This window comes from Panthera tigris, chromosome B4 (genome assembly GCF_018350195.1).
Source record: "Panthera tigris isolate Pti1 chromosome B4, P.tigris_Pti1_mat1.1, whole genome shotgun sequence".
Taxonomy (NCBI): domain Eukaryota; kingdom Metazoa; phylum Chordata; class Mammalia; order Carnivora; family Felidae; genus Panthera; species Panthera tigris.
The window spans coordinates 53,830,932-53,850,842 of record NC_056666.1 but is presented as its reverse complement, the minus strand read 5'-3'; the positions used below and the strand labels follow the sequence as shown (position 1 = coordinate 53,850,842).

Here is a 19,911-nt window from a genome sequence, read left to right as displayed (position 1 = left end):
TCTTCTTCTGTTGGGTTTAGGCTGTCTTTGCTGTTCAGCTTCTATTTCCTTTAGGTGTGCTGTTAGATTTTGTATTTGGGATTTTTCTTATTTCTTGAGCTAGGCCTGGATTGCAATGTATTTTCCTCTCAGGACTGCCTTCGCTGCATCCCAAAGCATTTGGATCATTGTATTTTCATTTTCATTTGTTTCCATATATTTTTTAATTTCTTCTCCAATTGCCTGGTTGACCCGTTCATTCTTAGTAGGGTGTTCTTTAACCTCTATTTTTTGGGAGGTTTTCCAGAGTTTTTCCTGTGGTTGATTTCAAGCTTCATAGAATTGTGGTCTGAAAGTATGCATGGTATGATTTCAATTCTTGTATACTTATGAAGAGCTGTTTTGTGACCCAGTATGTAATCTATCTTGGAGAATGTTCCATGTGCACTCGAGAGGAAAGTATATTCTGTTGCTTTGGGATGCAGAGTTCTAAATATATCTGTCAAGTCCATCTGATCCAATGTATCATTCAGGGCCCTTGTTTCTTTATTGACCGTGTGCCTAGATGATCTATCCATTTCTGTAAGTGGAGTGTTAAAGTCCCCTGCAATGACCACATTCTTATCAATAAAGTTGCTTATGTTTGTGAATAATTGTTTTATATATCTGGGGGCTCCTGTATTTGGCGCATAGACATTTATAATTGTTAGCTCTTCCTGATGGATAGACCCTGTGATTATTATATAATGCCCTTATTCATCTCTTATTACAGCCTTTAATTTAAAGTCTAGTTTGTTTGATATAAGTATGGCTACTCCAGCTTTCTTTTGACTTCTAGTGGCATGATAAATAGTTCTCCATCCCCTCACTCTCAATCTGAAGGTGTCCTCAGGTCCAAAATGAGCTCTTGTAGACAGCAAATAGATGGGTCTTGTTTTTCTATCCATTCTGATACCCTATGTCTTTTGGTTGGCGCATTTAGTCCATTTACATTCAGTGTTATTATAGAAAGATATGTGTTTAGAGTCATTGTGATGTCCGTAGGTTTCATGCTTGTAGCAATGTCTCTGGTACTTTGTCTCACAGGATCCCCCTTAGGATCTCTTGTAGGGCTGGTTTCGTGGTGACAAATTCCTTCAGTTTTTGTTTGTTTGGGAAGACCTTTATCTCTCCTTCTATTCTAAATGACAGACTTGCTGGATAAAGGATTCTCGGCTGCATATTTTTTCTGTTCATCACATTGAAGATCTCCTGCCATTCGTTTCTGGCCTGCCAAGTTTCAGTAGAGAGATCAGTCACGAGTCTTATATGTCTCCCTTTATATGTTAGAGCACATTTATCTCTAGCTGCTTTCAGAATTTTCTCTTTATCCTTGTATTTTGCCAGTTTCACTATGATATGTCATGCAGAAGATCGATTCAAGTTATGTCTGAAGGGAGTTCTCTGTGCCTCTTGGATTTCAATGCCTTTTTCCTTCCCCAGATCAGGGAAGTTCTCAGCTATGATTTCTTCAAGTACACCTTCAGCACCTTTCCCTCTCTCTTCCTCCTCTGGAATACCGATTATGCGTAGATTATTTCTCTTTAGTGCATCACTTAGTTCTCTAATTTTCCCCTCATACTCCTGGATTTTTTTTATCTTTTTTTCAGCTTCCTCTTTTTCCATAATTTTATCTTCTAGTTCACCTATTCTCTCCTCTGCCTCTTCAATCTGAGCCATAGGTTGTCTCCATTTTATTTTGCAGCTCGTTGATAGCATTTTTTAGCTCCTCCTGGCTGTTCCTTAGTCCCTTGATCTCTGTAGCAAGAGATTCTCTGCTGTCCTCTATACTGTTTTCAAGCCCAGCGATTAATTTTATGACAATTGTTCTAAATTCACCTTCTGTTATATTGTTTAAATCATTTTTGATCAGTTCGTTAGCTGTTGTTATTTCCTGGACGTTTTTCTGAGGGGAATTCTTCCGTTTTGTCATTTTGGATAATCCCTGGAGTGGTGCAGACTTCGGGGCACTTCCCCTGTGCTGTCTTGAATAACTTGCATTGGTGGGTGGGGCCGCAGTCAGACCTGCTATCTACCCCCAGCCCACCTCTGGGGCCACAATCAGACTGGTGTGCACCTTCTCTTCCCCTCTCCTAGGGGCGGGATTCACTGTGGGGTGGTGTGGCCCATCTGGGCTACTTGCACACTGCCAGGCTTTTGGTGCTGGGGATCTGGCATATTAGCTGGGGTGGATCGGCAAGGTGCACAGGGGCGGAAGGGACAGGATCAGCTCGCTTGTCCTTCAGAGATCCACTTCGGGAGGGGCCCTGGGGCACCAGGAGGGAGTCAGACCCGCCGGAGAGATGGATCCGCAGAAGCACAGCTTTGGGTGTTTGCACGGTGCAAGCAAGTTCCTTGGCAGGAACTGGTTCCCTTTGGGATTTTGGATGGGGGATGGGCAAGGGAGATGGCGCTGGTGAACACCTTTGTTCCCCGCCAAGCTGAGCTCTGTCGTCTGGGGCTCAACAACTCTCCCTCCCATTGTCCTCCAGCCCTCCTGTTCTCCGAGCAGAGCTGTTAGCTTATAACCTTCCAGATGTCAAGTCCTGCTTGCTTTTGGAACACACTCCATCCAGACCCTCCACTTTTGCAAGCCAGACTCGGGGGCTCTGCTTGGCTGGCGGGCCGCCCCTCCACCCCGGCTCCCTCCCACCAGTCCGTGGCGTGCACACCGCCTCTCTGCCCTTCCTACCCTCTTCCGTGGGCCTCTATCTGTGCTTGGCTCCAGAGACTCCATTCTGCTAGTCTTCTGGTGGTTTTCTGGGTTATTTAGGCAGGTGTAGGTGGAATCTAAGTGATCAGCAGGACGCGTGGTGAGCCCAGTGTCCTCCTACGCCACCATCTTCCCAGGATCCTCAATAGGTACTTTCTTAAATCACTTAAAGTTTGAGGGAGGAGTTAAGATGGCAGAGAAATAGGGAAACCCTAGGCTTTCCTCGTCCCTCAAACACAGTTATATTGAGGTCAGATCATTTTGAACACCTAGGAAATTGATCTGTAGACTGGAAGAAGGATTTCCAAAGTTGGTGGGAAAGTGTGGCTGGTACAAGGTTCATAGAAGTGAATTGGGGTGAGAAAAATGGTGGTGTCTTGGAGGGGAGGGAACCCTTTCCATGGAGAGACAAAAGGGAGAGCAAGGGAGAGGGGTTGAGTGGGTGTGGACTTGGGTTCACACAAGAGGGAAACCTTTCTAGACCATGGACAGGAGAGCCAAAAGTACTGAGTGTTGCAATTTTTTTTGTAAACAGAGATTGGAGCTAAAACTCTGAGGTTTTCAAAGTGTGTGACTTTCTCCAGAGCAGAGCTGTGGTGCCTGCTCCTTGGGAGAAAGGGAGCTGGACCCTGTGTGCACAGCTTGGTGTAGAGATCTCTGGGGCTCACTGGGAAAGAACAGTCCCCTTCCTGGAGTACTTAGGACAAAAGACCCCTTAGGCACCAGCAAAAGGTCTTTCACCCAGAGGGCTTGCCAAGAGTGCATATAACCTTATTGCTGCTTTTTTAGATATGCTACACCATAGATTCCATGCACTAAGCAGGCAGGGGACTATTTTTCTGGGAAAAGGACAACAGACACAGCGTGGAGAGGCTCTAATCTAAGGGATGAGGGGTAGAGGGGTGGATCCGCGTGGTGCCAGATCCTTTAAGACTTTGAATTTTGAATCCCAGCCACTTGCCAAAGAAAAACGCTGGATAGTTGTGTCACAGGGCATGCTGATTGCCCTAGCTATTCTATAAGTGCTGCCTGAACAAGGGAATGGGGTGGCTCCACTTTCCCACCAACACCAACATGGTGGGACCCTAGAGAGCAGCACAGAGGCCCCCAGTGGAGGCAGGACCCCCTTATACCAAACTCCACCCCTCTGTACCTGGCAACTGCTCATTTACTGGGCAGGACTGACTCTGAGCCAATGCAGCAGCCTCTCCTCCAGACCAGCACAGCCAGCACTCTCCATGCACCAAGTGTACTAAAAGTCAAGTGCTTCCAAATGACACCTGCGGTTCTGGTTAAAATAGTCTAGGTTTTATGGTTGGCATAGAACAGCCAGTGTTTTTCTATTGTATTTATGTTTGAGTCCTGCTTGGCAAGCAAGGGATAGTAAGCTACTTTCTTACTTGTGAAATTTCTCATATTCCCAATAAGGAATTGGTGATTCCAAGGAAGCATCCTATGGGCAGGATTACCCATACAGGTACCAACTCCTTTAGATGTGTTTTGTTTGTTTCTTTATTTTGTTTTATTTTGTTTTGTTTTTAAAGACTGGTGCATACAAACCACATCTTCTTTATCCACTCATCAATTGAGGAATAATACTTGACAATGAGAAAGAATGAAATCTGGCCCTTTGCAGCAACGTGGATGGAACTGGAGAGTATTATGCTAAGTGAAATAAGTCAAAGAAAGACAGATACCATATGTTTTCACTCACATGTGAATCTTGAGAAAGTTAACAGAAGACCATGGGGGAGGGGAAGGGGGAAAAAGTTACAGAGAGGGAAGGAGGCAAACCATAAGAGGCTCTTAAATACTGAGAACAAACTGAAGGCTAATGGGGGTTGGGGGAGAGAGCAGAACAAGCAGTGATGGGCATTGAGGAGGGCACTTGCTGGGATGAGCATTGGGTGATGTATGGAAACCAATTTGACAATTATATATTTTTTTTAATATGAAATTTATTATCAAATTGGTTTCCATACAACACCCAGTGTTCATCCCAACAGGTGCCCTCCTCAATGCCCATCACCCACTTTCCCCTCCCTCCCACCTCCCATCAACCCTCAGTCTATTCTCAGTTTTTAAGAGTCTCTCTCTTACCTCTAGCCAGGCTTCTCAAAAAGAAAAGGGAGATGACCCAAATGGATAAAATCATGAATGAAAATGGAATTATTACAACCAATCCTTCAGAAATACAAGCAATTATCAGGGGATACTATGAAAAATTATATGGCAACAAACTGGGCAACCTGGAAGAAATGGACAAATTCCTAAGCACCCACACACTTCTAAAACTCAAACAGGAAGAAATAGAAAACTTGAACAGACCCATAACCAGCGAAGAAATTGAATCAGTTATCAAAAATCTCCCAACAAATAAGAGTCCAGGACCAGATGGCTTCCCTGGGGAATTCTACCAGACATTTAAAGCGGAGATAATACCTACCCTTCTCAAGCTGTTCCAAAAAATAGAAAGGGAAGGAAAACTTCCAGACTCATTTTATGAAGTCAGTATTACTTTGATTCCTAAACCAGACAGAGACCTAGTAAAAAAAGAGAACTACAAGCCAATATCCCTGATGAATATGGATGCAAAAATTCTCAAGATACTAGCAAATTGAATTCAACAGCATATAAAAAGAATTATTCACCATGATCAAGTGGGATTCATTCCTGGGCTGCAGGGCTGGTTCAACATTCACAAATCAATCAATGGGATACATCACATCACATTAATAAAAGAAAAGGACCATAGGATCCTGTCAATCAATGCAGAAAAAGAATTTGACAAAATTCAGCATCCTTTCTTAATAAAAACCCTCAAGAAAGTTGGGATAGAAGGAACATACTTAAATATAATAAAAGCCATTTATGAAAAGCCCACAGCTAACATCATCCTCAATGGGGAAAAACTGAAAGCTTTCCCCCTGAGATCAGAAACATGACAGGGATGTCCACTCTCACCGCTGTTGTTTAACATAGTGTTGGAAGTTCTAGCATCAGCAATCAGACAACAAAAGGAAATCAAAGACATCGAAATTGGCAAAGATGAAGTCAAGCTTTCACTTTTTGCAGATGACATGATATTATACATGGTAAACCCGATAGACTCCACCAAAAGTCTGCTAGAACTGATACATAAATTCGACAATTATATTTAAAAAAAAATAAAGACTGGTGTAAAAACCTTATAAGAACATCTAATATTATTTGGGGAGAGAAAACTTACACCCAAAATGGGAAGAAAAATATACTGAAACAGGAAGTATTAGTTGTATAGGGATGAAGCCATCTTTACTTTGGAAGGAAAGGTATGAGTAGAAACTGAGAATGAGATATTGGTCAAGAGACACTTCATGGAGGAGGATGCCTATGGAGCAATTTGGGAAATAAAAGTCACATAGGTGAATTGGAAAATAAAAGGGACAGTAATTCTAGTGTACACAGACATTTAAAAAGGAGTCATGCAAGAATGAGACTCTTGTGAGGGATGTTTGTATTTGCATTTGAAGGGAATTTATGAGCCAGGTTTGTGTTGTGTATTGTGTCATGGAGTGAGATTGCTGAATCAGAAAAGAATGAGATATGTTCTCATTGCCATGTGGAGGACAGACAGACAGAAGGATGTGGAGAGATAGACTCTCCCTGGGAGGCAGTTGTTACAAGTCACATATGTCTTGGTCTTCAAAGTGTGGTCCATGAACCAGCAGCATGGTATCATCTGGGAGCTTGCTAGAAATGCAGAATCTTAGGCCCCAACCCAGACCTATTAAATCAGAACCTGCATTTTCAACAGTCTCTCAAGGTATTTGTATGTTCTTTCAGGTTTCAGAAGAACTCACCTTAGATGATGGATGATAGTTGCCTCAGATAAGCACTATGGAAGGTCTGAAAACTTTAGAATTGGGAGCACAAGAGGAGGGGCCAAGGCTGGGAAAATTGAATTTGAGGAAGGGGGAGAAGTCTGGGCTTTGGCTGCCCTCCTGTCCCCAGGCCTCCCACACCAGACACTGTGCCATGGTTTGGCACTCTGCCACTTTAGGAAAATGCCTGCCGTGCCCATGTTGGAGTCTGCCTGGTCCTCGGGGGCTCTCCTGGGGCAAGCATTGTGGGGTTAGGAGAACTGTCAATTCTGTTACCCCTACTTCATGTGATGGCCTGAAGAGTTATTAGTTCATTTTAGTCATGATCCACCTCAAGGTTGTACTGTTTCTTATTCATATGGGTGATAATGTGATAATACTAATTTAGGAGGCTATGGAAGTTGGGAGGATTGAAATAGGACCTTTTAACTATCTTTCAGGAGAATTAGGGTGCTTTCCTCTTTCAGAAGTTTTAAGGAGAGACAAGATGACTACATAAAGGGCTGTACCCTGGTAGGGACCAAATTAAACCTTTCTAAGGAATATTTTGATGATTGTATTGGGCTAATAACAAAATATATGAGACCTATAATTCCAGAGACCTGAACTGATAGGCACTGGAACAATGTTATCAGGGGGCATTTGAGAATATTCCTCAGGCTTTGATGGTTTTTGTACCTCATCCTCAATCAGAATGGGTGATAAGAGAGACTGTTATTCAAGGAAAACATATTCAGATAGATGATAAGGAAGAATTTCTGAGATTAAAGGGTGAAGGGGGAGACAGGAGGGTGCAGGCTCTTTGGCCATAGGCATGGCTGTCTCATTTGGGTTTGGAGTCCTCAGATGGTCCTCTGCCAAGAAACAGGGAAATCTATAAAATGAACTCTCACAATCTCCTTTACCCAAAGAATTCTCCTGTCAACTTGTGAAATGCAAGGGTGGGATGGATATGTGGTGTATGTAAAGTGGTGAAACATGGGGATGATGAATGACCAAAGGAAAAAAAAAATCTTATTAAAGCATTGAAATCTACTAAAAATGATAAAACAGGGCTTTGATTTAGGAAACAAATTGCATGTTAGGGCTCAAATAAGAGTTTTAAGTTTCCATGTCCTTCGTCTCTTCATGTATTTATCTTGTCTCATTGATGAGATTTGAAAACCTCCTAAGGGCACCTTTTGGGATGAGCACTGGATGTTGTATGGAAACCAATTTGACAATAAATTTCATATATTGAAAAAAAATAAAATAAAAAAATAAAAACCTCCTACGGGAAAAGAACATCTCTTTCATGTATTATCTCTTCATATCTCTAATTCCCACAAAGTGATGATAAACATAATAGCATAATAACATTTGTTGACTACTATGCCTATACTTTGTTCCAAACACTTTACATAATCATCTATTTAACACAAATGTTCTATGAGGTGAGTATTGTTTTGGTCACTTTACAAAAGTTGAAACTATGGCTCAGAGAGGTTATGCCACTTGTGTAAAGTGAGTAGTGAAGCTAGGATTTGTACCCAGTTTCAGCAAAGTTCATGCCTCTAACCCTTCAGCTGTCTTCTGCAGGGAGTAGTGGCTCAGTAAAGGACTGATGATCATTGAAACTTGATGGCATAGAGTAGTTGAAAGACAGTAGATAATTCTAAATAATGAAAAATGAAAAAACAATTTATTTTTTTTGTGGCATGTAGTCAGAGAGACACTTAGTGACACATGGAAGCTTATATTCACAAATTCTCTCATTCACCTTCACTGTGCCCCACCCTTATTCAATGAATTTTCAATGAATAAAGAACTTCATTGAAAGTCATGCGTATGTGCAAACTATATGGACATATGTGTTTGAATTTGTGTGGAAATATGTGCCAAGGAGTGGGCCACCTCTTTCTGCTAGGTCTAGAAACATGTGCATATTTGTTAGACTTATTGGATATGGTGTGTGTGTGTGTGTGTGTGTGTGTGTGTGTGCAGTGTATTGTGTGCATGTGTGTGAGTGCGTGTACACAAATCCTGAAGGACTTCAACCAGCTATAAGGAACTGCCTGCTTTCCGCCCCCCACCCTCATTGATATATTTGTACCAAACACTGATATTTACTTTTCATTACCTCTCAACAGAACCTGAATGAGTTTTCTTCCTGGGAAGATTATGGCTAAGACACTGGGCTGCTTGGAGCCCCTATAAATCTGCTGCAGTCATAAGAGGTTTACAGAGAAAGAGAAACAGCAGCCACAGTGCAATCCCTTCCTTTCTTTTACTTTCTAGCCTGATACACAGCAGCCCTTGTATGCACACCACCCATGTAACCACCTCACCTCTCTCCTAGAGCCCCTCATGGAAGGTACTAAGGGAAGAAATTTTACTTCTTTACCCCCAAGTGAGACTTTCTATTTGGGCCATCCTAGAAAGAAGAGAATTAAAAACTATACCAGTGAAGGAATTTAGATTTGAGATTGTCAGAAATTGGTCATTTGTGAAACTAATTTCATGGAAAGCAATGGGCTTTGACAGAAGCAAAGTTGGAAAGAGGAGTTGAATGTCTCTGTTTACATCTTTAGAAAGCCTGAAGCAAACCTCCTGAAGGGGGAATGATCTGCACATGATTTGAAGGCAGACACAGTGCAGGAACTGCCCCCCCCCCCCACACCCCGCTCCAAAGCCAGTACTTGGGAGACTTTTTTATGAGGGTTTTTTATGACAAACTTTACTTTACATCTGACATTTCACAGCATCTCTTGTCCAGAGAAGGAGGGGATACAGATATTACATAATATAGCATCAGTACATTGAGGAAAATGGACTATGGAGATGGAAGAAGAGATTTCTCCCTTTCCCAGGTATGCAAATTACCTGACTTAATTTGTGTAGTGTGTGCTTTTCTGTGTTTGTACTCTTCTTGGGAACAAGATTAAGAAGTCCTGTCATTCTTTTTTTTTTTTTTTTTTTTTTATATTTTTTAATATATGAAATTTACTGTCAAATTGGTTTCCATACAACACCCAGTGCTCATCCCAAAAGGTGCCCTCCTCAATACCCATCACCCACCCTGCCCTCCCTCCCACCCCCCATCAACCCTCAGTTTGTTCTCAGTTTTTAACAGAAGTCCTGTCATTCTTAAGAAATGACTCAGTGGGGGAAGAGAGGAGATGAGAGACATATAGGTGGAGGTATAATGGATATGCTGTCCCAATTGAACCTTACACCCCTTCAAGAAGACCAAGTACAAGAAAACTGGGATAAATGGAAGTTGAGCTAGGACCCAGGTCCTGGCTCCTGTCTTCCATATTCAAAGCCTCAGCTTTTGCAGTTTTACCTTGAAGTTCACTGGTCCTTGCATTTCACTCTCCAATAATGAATAGAAGTTAAATACCAAAGATCCTCAGCGTCACCAAATTTTCCTTTCCTTTCCATTCAAAGCAAAAACAAAATTGGCAGTTTAGGTTTGGAATCAGCAGGCCTTTTCCCTAAGACCTAAATAGTCTGGACGTCAGCAGGGACAGATCCCTCAAATTCCTTCCCAGAGACCAACTAGCCCAGAACAGCTATTCTCTTGTGGTCTTCCAAGGAATTATTAGCCCAATAGACTAGAAGGGATCCCTGGCATGGTACAGGCCAACTGCTCCACGGTGGGTTGGACACCAGAGGGGCTCTGGTTCCCAGCTGACTCAACAAAATTTGTCACTGAAACCCAAGTTCAGCTGCCCATCATTTCTCCAAAAGCCAACACTCAAGAGGGGAGGTTTGTTTGGAAAGGAATATGAGCTTTATTCAGGAGCCCATCTACCTGAGGAGAAGGCAGACTCTTGTCCAAAGAGCAACTCCCAGGTCTCTGCCTGGCCCAGGGATTTTAAAGGAACTTAGGGCAGTTAATCAGCAAAGGGAGTACAGTGGTCCCTAATGTTGCTTGATTACATACATACTTGATAATATCAGATACAGATGTTATCTCAGTTCTGGGAAATTGTGCAAGGGGGTCTAGTTCCTTGGTGCACAAGGGTGGGTGGTGTGGTGCAAGTTTCTGTATTCTTTTTCATGATGTGCAGAAGGCTCTGTTCTTTTCTAAGAAAGGATGCATGATTTATAGGTATACTAAGAAAGGTTAGTTAATCATGTGGGCTCAGGGTGCTGGTAAGGGATTAAAGAATAGTGGAAGATTTTCCCTGGGACGGCTCCCTTGGAGATGATTAGCACTTCAAATCCTTCGATGCACAGGCTCAGCATTTCATCGTTAGTATTTTGGCTGAGGTCAGCAGCACTAAAGGTTATTAAAGAACATCTAACCTGGAAAGGGACAATAATGGGCCAAGAGGGGTGGGAGTCAGGGTTGGGGCAAGTGAGTTCCATGGAGTCAGGCAACCCAGAGATCAAGTTTCCAGAAGTTTTCACAACTGAAGATTTGTGGCTGAAAGAGACCAGGTTTCTGTGTCAAGGACAGCAGGACTGGAAGTGTGTTGGGGGAGATAATCACCACGGAGGTTGGGAGATGGAATGTGGTTGCTTTCCGTGGGTGGACACTTTGCTGATGGACGTTTTACCTGTCTTTTAATCCTCCCAGAATTATTAGGGAAATGTTATTAATTGAATCTTACAGGTGATGAAACTGAAGATCAGAGAGTTTGTATCAAGTGCCCAAGGTAACAGAGCATATTAAGAAGCAAAAGTAGAATTTGAACTCAGGTCCTTGCCTCTGAGCCATACCACTGGGAAGAAGGTTTATAATTTCACAATACAACTGGGCAGAAGGTTTTATTCTTTTCTTTTATGTGACTGCCTTAGCTGAAGTTGTGGGAGTGGAAGGTGAGGCGAGGAGTGTCAGATAGGTGCTCAAAAGTGTCTGTTGAGAGAAGGAATGAGTTATCTCTGCAGATTCCATTTCCATGGTGTGGGCCAGAGTCCTACAGACTCTGTGGCAGGAAGGGGAATATAACAAAGGAGTTCCAGTATGGGCCCAGAAACTGAAAATATGTTTCCTGTGGGTTTACATGTTTTCTCCTGGATATTCTAGATCTCTAGAATCTAGAGGACTGGGCACTGGATTTTTAGAAGAAAAGAATATAGTGTACATGTGTACAAGGGTGTTTGATGAGTGTATGAGAGTGTATAAGTTTGGATGTGCATGCCCTTCTGTAAATGTATAAGTTCATGAATATGTGTCTTTGTGTTGCATACATGTGACAATGTGACGTATAAGTGTGTATATGTGAATATTCTGAGGGTATGTTTGTGTGCATGTATATAATTGTGAGTATCTGTGTGTGTGTATCTGCATGTGTGCAGGTGCATTTGTACATGTGTGTATGTGTGTGTGCTGTCCCAGTGAAGCCTGAAGACTCATAGCTGAAGATGTCTTTGATTTGTGCAAACTTCTGCCAGATTTCAGGCTGTGGTATGGGGTAGGGTGAAGCAGGAAGCCAGAAGAGAAAGGCTGTCTGTACTTGGGGTGTGAGAGGTTGGGTAGCCTAAGCAGTGGATGTCTCTGTCCTGCCAGGCACAAGGGGATGGCATCAGGGTCCCAGGTCTGAGGCTTGGTGGAGACTGGTTCCTGAGGCTTTAGCTCAGGGCTTGCATTAGAAGAGCTCAGAGGCCCTGCTCTGACCAGGGAGGGCCATAAAGAGATGAGGACAGGGTGGAAAGGTAGACAGACAGTGGAGGGTTCAGACATACTTTCTGTACCCTCCCACCCCCAAGATTTGGGATGATGTAACCAGGCTGCAGTTCCTGGATCTATGCTCTACCTATTCTGTCTGAGGCCATAGAGTCCCCAGAAGTCTTTGTGAACCACCTTCTGAGGCTGGGATGACCAGAATCACAGTGAAAACTTCTTTCTGGCCAGTACCACCCAGACAGGTCCAAAACAAGTCCTTGCCTCTTTGAGGCTTCTGGTAAAGCCATATGTGTTTTCTTACTGAATTTCACACAAGCTGAGGCTTTCAGACCCCTTGTGCTGGGAAGTTATTACTGAGTCTAATTCAAATCCTCTTTTTGCACTTTGTGCCCAATAAGCCCAGGCTGAGTTTGTAAAATTGGAGCCCAGCACCCTCACCCCCAAGAATGGAAGAGGTTTCTTCTGGATAGAGAAGTATATCAGAGTGTAGGGACATTGAGAGGATATGGGGCAAATCCTGGTGGATCACAGATGGGTCAGACCTCTCCTGGCAGGAGGGCCATGGTCAACAGGGCAGATTCATAGAAGAGAGATCAGAAACCACCAGTTTTTCCTGTTTTCCCTGTGACTCCAAGTAGTGCCAGGGGAAACTGTGGCTATGATACGAGGAACCAAGGATAGAGCCAGGAAAGTTCTTACCTGTGTGAAGATTTGAGGAGCCTCTGGAAACACAAGACAAAGACCAAATGATGAATGAGGAGAAGTTCCTCTTGCAGCTCAGGAAGTAGGAAGGGAGGTGCGGGGGCTGTGGGACTCTGAGGGACAGAGGGGTGTGTGTGCTGAGGGTGAGTGTGTACACAGCATGGTGTTTGTGGTGTACGTGTCTGTGCTCCGTGGTTAACTGTCCTTTGTGCAGCAGTCATGTATGTAAATATACATAAAATGGGAAAAGGTATAGTTTTGACATGAGTTTTATAAACCTCGCATTCTGAGCTGGGTTCCCACTGGGGACTACAAAGTATGCTTTTCTTTTATGAGCAGCAGTCAGCACAAATGGGAAGACCCTTGTATTGGGAATTAAAAAAACATGGGTTCCAGTTCTGGCTCTAGTTATCAGCTGGAACCCTGTGAAGCATCACCTCTGAGGCAGGATGTCATCTGTTCTCTGAAAAGTGGTACAGCCCACAGTACTGGGACCAGAAAATGGAAGGGGGCTGAGTAGGTGATGGCATTTCAGGGGCCAATGAGAATAGGGATGCCAGAGGAGAGGACTGCAGGAGGGATTTCCAAAATCAGAAATTTGTGGGTTGTTGCTGGAGCCCAGGGCTCCCCCAGCCTGGGAGCCCAGCCCTATTTCAGCGCCCGGGGCGCAGGGCTAGCTCTGCAGAGAGAGTCATTCTCTGCCATCCTCTTGTGGCTGCCCAGGCTTCTCAGGTCTCTGCCAAGAAGTTTCCCTTCAAATCCAGAAAGGCTTGCCACTCATCTCAATGGTAAAAATTGCATATATCAGGAAATGATGTTTGGTCATCCAACCACGTCTTTTCCCCCATCTCCCCTGGTTTCAGGAGGCACTCACGACCTCATTAACACTGAAAAAGTCTTCCTGATATTTAACCTTATTTGCCATTGCCTGAAGTTTTAAGTTTGGCTTTTGGGGATGTACAGTGGAGACAAGGCGCTGAAATCAAGATATTTGAGCAGACAGAGCAATTTCTCTCCCTTCTTGGATTCCATCTCCAACCTCAACTTCCAAGTGTCCTTGAAAGTTTTCAAAGAAAAAAAGCAAGGATAGTGACATTCCTGACAAAAATGAGTCTGGAGTGGACCAGGCACGAGGAGCCTAGGCTTCTAAAGATTTGCACCTGAGCTCAGTCCCTCAGCCTCAGCATGAAAATGGATTGGCAGGAGCCAGGAGGCAAGAGAGACAGGGATGCTGGAGGGAGATGAAATATTTGACAGATGCTGACAAAACTCCTTATCTGCTAGCTCTGGAATCCCTTCCCAGATTTGCACCTGAGCTCAGTCCCCAGCCTCAGCATGGAAATGGATTGGCAGGAGCCAGGAGGCAAGAGACAAGGATGCTGGAGGGAGATGATATATTTGACAGATGCTGACGAGACTCCTTATCTGCTAGATCTGGAATCCTTTCCCACACACCAGGCTGCCCTGACTCTTCCCTTTCAGTGTTCAGTGCTCACTAGTGACTGCCTGTCTTTGGGGAGACTCCCCGGAGGCCAAGTGTCAAAGTGTCATTGGGTGGGCAAGGGGGAAGAGGAGGAAGGAGGAATGCCAGGTAAATTACTGAGGAGGAGGTGGAATGACTGGGATTTGGGCTGGGATTCCATGATCACTGGGGTGCTTGGAATGCTTGGCAGGGGAAACTCCAGGGGGCAGATACTGAGTTGCTGATAGTGAGTGAGTGGGGCTGGGAGTAGGAAGGAATATTGAAAGGGATTGAATTCCACTGATTTAGGTTCTTCTTTTGGGAGACCTGGTGGAAAATGAGCCAGTGACTTTATTTCCTATATACAAGAGAATTTCATATATATATATATATATATATATATATATATATATATATATATACACATATATATATGAAGGGTTACAGAGGCCATGAGGTGATAAAAGAGTGACACATAATTACATAATTTGTGTTCCCCTTCCTGTGTTTGAAGATATGCTACATCTCCTCCCTGGACTAGTTGCCCCATGTAGGCCTGTCTGAGGGGTGCAAGGAGACATTGGGAAGTTCTGGCCCAGCATGCACAGGCAAAGCCCCCAGGTTTTATATTTTGCACACACCTCTCACTTCTGGTAAAGTACCTCCAGCAGGCCTCCTGACTCTCCTCACTGCACTTCCCATAGAATGCACCAGATGCAAAGACACCTGGCTCAAGGGGACCTTAAGTGCACTCCCAAAATTTCCAATGGCTCCCATTGGACTAACTGGGGAGTGGAAAGGGGAAGATTCAGGACCTGAATGGCCAGCATAGCCAGAAATGGGGCAAGCAAAATCTGGTCCCCCATTTCCCCTCATCTGCTTCTCAACAGCCTCTTTTCCTGCCCCTCTCTCCCTCCTGCAGCAAGAGGCACCCTCCCTCTCCCTGTGTCTCTGCACACCCACCTCCATCATATTACTTCACTTCCTCTGTCTCCCTCTGTCTTCTGTCCATTTCTCTACTCCCTGCTCCACTCTGTTTCTCTCCCTCTGATTTCAGTTGGGCTTTGCCAATTCTTCTCTATCTCAGTCTTTCTCTAACTCACATCTTGTTTCTGTTCTCCCCCGTCCACCTCCACTGCTCAGAGCAGTCCTGCAGAGGGAGAGGTGTGGGGTCTCCTGTTTTCCCAAAGAGGCTGGTCTGGTATGAAACAACCCTGTGGGGAGGTGGGGAGGTGGGGAGGTAGGGAGGTGGTCAGTGAGTGATTTTTAGGGTGACTTTGTGTCTCTCTTGTTTTAAGTACAATGAACCTATTCCATGCAACCATCTTCTTCACAGGAGCACTTACAACTGCTGCTGCAGGTGCCTGGTCACCTGGCATCCTCTGTGGGGATTGGCTTCACAGCCTGCAGCACAGCCCTGAGCATCCTCACCAGAGACACATGTTTGTCCTTTAGGGTGGATCCAATTTTTTAACACTGCCAAGTTTTTTTTCTGAGTCTGTAGAATAAAGTGAGAACCCAGCTGGGAACCAGTATTTCCAGTTAATATAAGGTGAGTGTGAGAAGACACAGTGGAGGATGTGTGCTCTTCCAAAATGGCTCTGAAAAGTCATTCTGAAGGGGCAGTTCACAGGATGTGACAGAAGGAGTCATTCCTGGTGTTTGCTGGAGCCCCAGTTTAATATTCCTGTCTGTGAAAAACAGGTAGTAGTGCTCCCAGGAGCATTCCCAGCCTGGTACTGGAGGGTGAGGCCTGCATTTTCCTGAGATACTCAGTCCAAAGGTCCTGCCCTTGGGGGTCTTATAGACACCCTCCCTGCAACTAATACACAAAATTACCTGGTGACACTCAGCTCAGACCAACAAGTGCAAAGGACCAAGGCAAATTCAGAATCAGATCCAGTTAGTTGATTAGGGAAAGCTACCTGGAAGAGGACTGTTATGAGTGGGATGTAGAAGGAGAAACCCAACAGGGCATGGGATGGAGGAGGAAAAGAGGAAGAGAACCTTTCTCTGTTGTTTCTGAAGCAAAATGAGCAAAACTTAAGCCAGGCAGGAGAGAGCTTCGCTTGCCTGGAATAAACAGTTCTATTGGGGAACAAGCAAGAAGGGGAATAGAGGCAAGCCGATGTGGACAGCCAGGCTGGGTTTGTGTGTCTCTATTCTCACATGCCAGAGAACAGGGCCTTGTCTTCTCCTCTTTTGGGATGCTTTCCTTCTCCCTGAGGTGGTTTCACAGGGGGAGTCTAAAGAATGGACACTGAGAGGTGCTGAAAGTTTGAGATCAAACAGGAGAGGGAGGCCTTGGGGGATAGGACAGCAAACTAGGATTCTGATGTGTATCTCTTACCTACAGGCTGTGTAATCCTTTTTGAGAGTGCCATGGCTGAGGAAGGAAATAATCATCTCCTTCCTGGAGCTGAGGGTTAGAGGGGAATTAACCTCCTAATGTTTAGATCTTTTATTCTCTTATGTGAGGCACATCATCTGGATTTCAATCCAACAGGCAAAGAAATAACAGCAAAGAGAAGACTTACCTTTTCCTGTTTGGGGTGTGTGTGTGTGTTTCTCTGTTTTTAGCATTTACCTACTGTAGCTCTAAGGAAATCCTTTCCAGAGTGTCTGATGAATTTGTTTTGCTGAAATTAAACCCATCTCTGTAGTGGAGGTAGTTTCTGAAGCTTAGGATCTGGTTCACTCTTTCATAAAAGATGTGTGTCTGTGGGGGAGGAAGAGGGTAAACTTGGAGAAGTTTAATTACCCAGTTCCTGGTTTTAATTACATGTAAATCCTGGACACACTGAAATTTATTAAACTTCTAAGTGTCCATGGGAGTGGGATAGACCTGGTGGGTGTTGCTCTCTTGTCTTCTCTGCAAGACTTTTCTGGAAGTTTCCCTCTTCACTCACCCTCCCTCCTGCTCCTAAAGAGACTCCTTGGGTTCTGGATATAACCAAACATCTTACCTCTGAGACCTTCAAATGTGGCTGGCAGGGATGGAGGCAGAGAGAAAAATTCCCTTTAGATTGCTTGTGTTAATGTTCTTAGGGTCTCCCCTGGCCCTGAGAGGAGCTGGGGAGCTAGTCTTTGCAGAGTTCCACGAAAGCCTGGGGAAGAAGGCAGGGTCCAGATTGCCATGCTAAGTCTCAGGTCTTCACACACATGTTTGTTTGCTTCATTGCTTTTCCCTTGAAACCTAGATTCAAGCATGTATACTGGCCTGAAGGTTTCTAAACTCTGCCTCAGTTTCCCCTTTTGTAGGCTGCATATGCATATTTTGGGGGGTCCTTTAACGAAAAGCTGCTTGAAGGCATTGATGGTGATGCTCGGAAGGTGATTACATTGTTGACTCAAATTAATTGACCATCACTAATACATTATTTGCTTATATTTTGCATGGTGCTTATTTAGCTCTCAATGCAGACATAGTCCCAGTCCTTACCCTCTCCTCCCTCTTCTCCATGTGATCCCTAACCTTTCTGTTCCCAGCACTTTCTCCAGACCTTGTCAGCCTGGCTTGCCTGCCTGCCTCTGTTTCTCTTTCTCCTTGGCCCCCACTTTCCTTTGCACTAGTTGTGTCAGGCTGCATTCACTTTGAAACATTTAGGGCTGATCTTGAGGGTCTTTTGATTGCAGCATTGTGGAGGACATGGTAGGGGAGGCAATTTTCATATCCATGTAGGGGTCTCTGGGATCCCCAGGTGGCACAGGGAGGGAGCCGGGGGCAGCAATGGCAGCAGCTTCATCCTGTCAGCTTTATGGGTGCACCCTTCACCCAGCAGCACCTGAAAGGGGACCAGGCTCAGCAGAAAGACAGGTGGTGTGGAAGAGGATCCCAAAGCAGGAAATTCTCTAGGCAAGGACTATGTTTTCCTTTATTTCCTCTAGCACAAGCTGAATACGTTATTCAGTTACAATGTGCTAAGAACGTTGAGTGAGTGTCTCTGGAAATCCCTGTTGGTAAACCTGAAGCCAGTTCCCTTTTAGTTTTATTCCCGGAGTGATGGGAAACAGGTGAGGGAGCAGGGGTGGATGGTGGTGGTAGAGGAAACTAGTAGGAGATTTCTCAGTGGGCCATTGGGGGTTGCTTCTGTCAGTGTTTAAAGGGCTGCTGAGGAGGCTCTTTAGCTGGATCAGGGACTGGCCTCCAAATTACCACAGGCTGGACTCCACTTAGCTCCCCACATTCTCCTCCTGCCAACCAGTACAACCTCTATACCCAGGAGTCTGGAGAATTTATTTACTTCTAAATTCACATCTTGCTGCCACAAAGTCTCCAACAAAGTCCCAATTAAGCCCTCACTCCACCAACTCACCCAGATATGGCCCCACTAGTCTTCCATTCCCCACCTCCTGCTTTCCTTCTGAATTCTGTCTAATCCAACTCCTTCACTATTTCTCAACCTGCTGGTGTTCCCCCAAATGCCCAGCCTCCCCAAGGGCCCTATCTCTAGAGGGCCCCTGCCAAGCTCCGCTTCAAGTGCTGACTCTGCTTAGCCAAGCCTTTCCCTGTCCCTGGGTTTGGCTTGCACTTTCTTCTCAGGTCTTTCTCCTTTGAGAAATAAAAAGCTCATGGGTAAGTGATTTCTCATTTTTATAGAGTTGACAAGGAAACTAACACAGAGCCAGAGAGGAAAAAAGACTGGGCTTGGAGTTCTGCTATGGGGGTTGCATATTTCATGGCTGACTTTGCTTTGGGGGGTATAGATAGACCAGAAGCCCTGCAAATTTGGGAAAAGCAGGTAGGTTTGCTGGGGTCAGAGTGATTTGGAGGCCTACACTCAGCTCTCCTGAGGAAAATATGAGCTAGGAGAGGTTATTCTTTGGCACTTCTCCTACTTAGTCCTTCCCACCTCTTTGCCCTGCCCTCCTTCCTGGCCTTTCCTTCCTGTTATGGTACAGAGCTTGCTTTATTCATCTTTGTCTTTCCCACAGGGTCCAGCACATAGTATGCTTAGACATGTTCTTTGAATGAAGATTCTTTCATCTGGCTCTGCTGCCTCCTTCATGTTTTGACACACTTTCTCACTTGAGATTCTGAAAGTCTCTATATCATATCTTCTTAGGGAGGATATTGGTGTGGACTTTGCAGAATATCAGATCCAGTTTTATAAGGTGGTCCACCATCACCAGAGAGGAGTTGAAGATATTCTTCCCTCATGCTAAAGGAGCAAGTTATCTATTTCTTACAGCTATGAAGGTATCTCTGTGCCTTTCTTATCTAATTTTAAAAAAGTTGTGGTAGGATTGATTATAAGCCAGGTCAGGCTGTAGGAGGAAAGATTACCAAGATCCCCTGGGGTGTGGCTGCCTACTGGTCTTTAAAACACTGTATGAAGACTTGTCTGAGTTCCCAAGTATATTGTAAATGAGCCAGGGCTAAATAAACCTTGAAACTTGATGGCTCTGTTCTTTCTCTTGGAATCTATCAATTTTATGTACATGAATTTATTAATTTATAAAACCTTGGTGGAGAAGCCTGAAATAGGTCTGGCTTCCTGGGTCTCCAACAGGCCATTTGTTCTTATCAAAGTAC

The 19,911-nt window shown here is 44.4% G+C and overlaps 1 long non-coding RNA gene across 1 annotated transcript in view; it reads left to right on the top strand.

Annotated features, from left to right (window-relative positions):
- The window catches only part of LOC122240312, a 52,176-nt gene extending 32,606 nt beyond the window's left edge, over window positions 1-19,570 (top strand). The window contains exons 2-3 of the long non-coding RNA XR_006219817.1: window positions 9,336-9,443; window positions 19,442-19,570. This is a non-coding gene — a long non-coding RNA (uncharacterized LOC122240312). The remainder of the gene's footprint in view (window positions 1-9,335; window positions 9,444-19,441) is intronic.
- Window positions 19,571-19,911: the final 341 nt, after the last annotated feature.